Here is a 3652-nt window from a genome sequence, read left to right as displayed (position 1 = left end):
CTCAAATCCAGTAGTTTCCCTTCCTCCTCATTTCCCGGGCCCTCCCCTCACTATTAGAGGTTGCTTTGCAAAGATTAGAGCAAAAAACCAATATGAAAAGATAGGAGATTTGGGTATTTATTCTAAAGCTTAAGTTGGCTTTCCTGCACTTTGATGTATAAGCCTCTTTCTGAATAGTCTCCAAATACATTGAGTGATACTATGAAGGTACCTTCGAAAGCAAAGGTCTGCAAGATGGCGACAGAATGTTGAACATCCTCTGTCCTTGGGGGACATTAAGGATGAAAAATCTTCTTCCTTGGATTAATGCAGTTGTTTGAAAACTAATTATTGAGCTGTTAGCTTATTTTTTAAAGATCTCATTTTACTTAGAAACAGTGCTCTGTGGGCTTTATATTTTTAGGTGTGTGTGCAAGCATGCACGTGTGTGTTAAAGCTGACAGAAACTCAATTATATGTAATCAAATGGTTGTTCTTAAAACATGGTACAGTGAAAAATTGAGGCATTCAGCCAAACCCTTAATCTTCAATACAAAAATACCTCCTACTTCTCAGGTAATACAGGTAAACTTAAGAACACTAAAAGATGTCCATTTATCACCAAGATTCCAAAGGCCATACTTTTTCTGTATCTACTGACCTTTATTCACTCTCAATGACCTAGCATTTCCATGATGAAATGTAACACTTACAAAAGCATTTGCGCATGGCTCATCAAGATGACAAGAGACTCAAACTTTAATCAAATCAAACTAAGCGTATCAACAGGTGTAGGTTGCTTAGATTTAGGAAAAGAAACTCAGGGCTTCTTGAGAGAACATTCTGGAGGTGCCCATAGCTAGTAGATTTTATGAAACATTTGTCTCATTTGCCTATTTTGTAGTATCTCCTCTAATATGATATGCTACAACTGGGAAGTCAGAAATCACAAAATACAAAACAAAACAAAATCAAGGCTCCTTACTCCTTACAGCAAAGGAGTAAGCAAAGAGGGGCTCTATCCCCCATTAGAGACCCTGCATCCTCAAGATGATCTCTGGCTTCACAGCTGCAACTTTCCTCACCACAGCACTTCCTTCCTGGGCCCCTCAAGTTTCCTTTCTGTCAAATCAACTATGAACTTTCTTTTGGGGCGCCTGTGTGGCTCAGTCAGTTAAGCGTCCAGCTTTGGCTCAGGTCATGATCTCACAGTTTGTGGGTTCAAGCCCCAAGTCGGGCTCTGTGCTGATAGCTAGCTCAGAGACTGGAGCCTGTCTTCAGATTCTGTGTCTCCCTCTCTTTCTGTCCCTCTCCTACTCATACTGTCTCTCTCTCTTTCAAAAATAAATAAATCATTAAAAAAAACTATGAACTCTCTCTCTCATATGAAGCTTCAATAAGAAAACTAATTATGTGATGTGACATTAAGAAAATGATCTTATAATAGTGCTCTGACAAACACACACTGCTTTATGTATAAATGACTGATGTCATTTGTCAATGAGGGTCACATATAAAAGACCCTCAAGGGTGTCATCTACTGGACTAGGCTTTGCATTGAGTTTGGTGGGTGCTTCAAGATCATTAGGATATTGGACATGTCCAGAGATGAGCTGGACTGTCAGAGAAACAACCATATCTTTTCTTTGAACCATCTACACCTGAAAATGAGTTTGTTGTACAGAATGTTTTCTAATAAGGTTTTTTACAGTTTAGTTAATAAATACAGAATGACTTTGAAATATTTACATCAGCAATAAATCTTTCAGGTGTGTCTAAGCACAGACTGAGACTGAGAGATAAATACTGTTCCTTTAGAGAACCCTAAAAGTACTGGAACCCTAAAAGTTCCAGTTCTACTCTAAGAAGTGGGCCTTTTTGATGGAATGCTTAGAAGTGCTAAGCTAGCTTCTTCTTGAGTCAAGATTAAGATTGATCTGTTTAATTACCAACCTTCAGGACAAATATTTGATTAGGGAAACACCAACGTATTCAAAGGTGGGAAGACTAGTCATGCTCACAGTAGGTCATAGGATAACCAAGCTGGGCTCTTCCTCCTCAGTTCCCTTCCTTTTTCAGTGGTTCAAGGTTGCAAAGACAGAAGCTCAGGGACAGAGCTCAGGTCTCCACTGCTAAAATAACACACCACATTGTTAGTTTTCATTTGATGCCTGGAACATATCTACCCAGAACAGTCAAGCAAATACACACAGGTCCATCCTCCCAGAGTCTAAAACAAGATGAGACGGTGACAATCAGGCAGCAGGCCTGAAGGTAAGCTAGGCACTACTTTCACCCCTTTCTCTTGTGTTTTCTCTAACATCTGTCTTGGTATGACCATTAGAAAAGTGTGCTGCTGTCAAATCTACGTTCTTCACCTCACAAGTTGAAGAGGATTAAAAGGAAGGGTGCAGTAGGAAAGTTGGATGAAATAAGCCAGATTTGAGAGCCTATAGAGAAAATTTTAGGCTTACTGCGCTTTGGGGAGTATTTGCAAAACTGAACTAGACATTGGCCTGGTTGTCATGGAAACCAGCAAGACTGAGAGGCCGGGAAGAGCACACTAGTGAGGACGGTTCTCCCTGAAGTTCTGGGGGATCATATGAACTCCCAACCCACCTTTGGGCTTGAAATCAGCCTGTACTGCTCCATAGTAAATCTACAACATGGTGCTACAAGCATTTCTACAGTTAAAAATGTTCTGTAGCTTCCTTTGTTGTGTCAGTTAAAAAAAAATCTATATATTGTGTTCTGGGCTCCTCCTATCTCTTATCTACTACAGAACAGGAGGAATGGAGAGAAAGACGGGGCATGAGCAAAGAAGTCATTTGGCAACGTCCTATCGATTTCCACTTCCTGCTTCATCAAATTATAGCAAAAAAAAAATGTTTTTCACAGACGGTGCTCACGGGGCGTCAATTGTCAAAACGCGTTTGCTGAAAAATTCCTTTCACAAAAGACTTTATTCTGCCAAGGAAGTAATTTTTGGCATGTGAGGACTACTCGCTACTTTTTATCTTTTAAATCCTAAGAATTTGGGTTATGGGATTTTTTTGTTCTTGGTCCTTGTCTTAATTTAAAATGACTATGTGCATGTGTGCATGCACACACACTTATATATGTATTATAGGTGCCTATGCATGTAAGTCTGTAGATATGAATTCTTTTATATTATCTCGTGTTTTCATTTTAATGGATACCACTTACTATTTTGCCGTTGGTATATATTATTTCCTCTTCTTTGGAAAGCTTTATGTAAATTATGCTTAAGGGTACTTAATACTTTGTCTTTACTGACAAGGGAATAGTTAATGTGTTATCACTGATCAGGTCCACATATAATGCTATCTCTCCTCTCCTCTCCCAGTACACTGAAAACACAGTTACATTACTTTTCTATAATTATACAAACCTCAATATAGTATATTTAAGAGTTTGCAATCACAAAGAAAGTGCTGCAGAAAGTAGGAGGGATGGGTAGAGCTCCAGGTACCAACTTATTCAGGCCAGTGGCCGGGGTGGTGGGGGGGGTGAGGGGAGAAACAGCGAGGTTCTGATGGTCCAGGTGGAACCTGGAACCTGAGACTTGTCCAGATTGCCTTTCTCTCTGTCTCTCCTCCTTTCCTTCCAGCTGAAGGATCCTATGTCCTTCTATGTGCAGGCTCAGGCCTGC

This window comes from Crocuta crocuta, unplaced genomic scaffold (assembly GCF_008692635.1).
Source record: "Crocuta crocuta isolate KB4526 unplaced genomic scaffold, BGI_CrCroc_1.0 scaffold175, whole genome shotgun sequence".
Classification (NCBI taxonomy): Eukaryota; Metazoa; Chordata; class Mammalia; order Carnivora; family Hyaenidae; genus Crocuta; species Crocuta crocuta.
The sequence above is the reverse complement of the archived record's forward strand: the minus strand, read 5'-3'. Positions refer to the sequence as shown.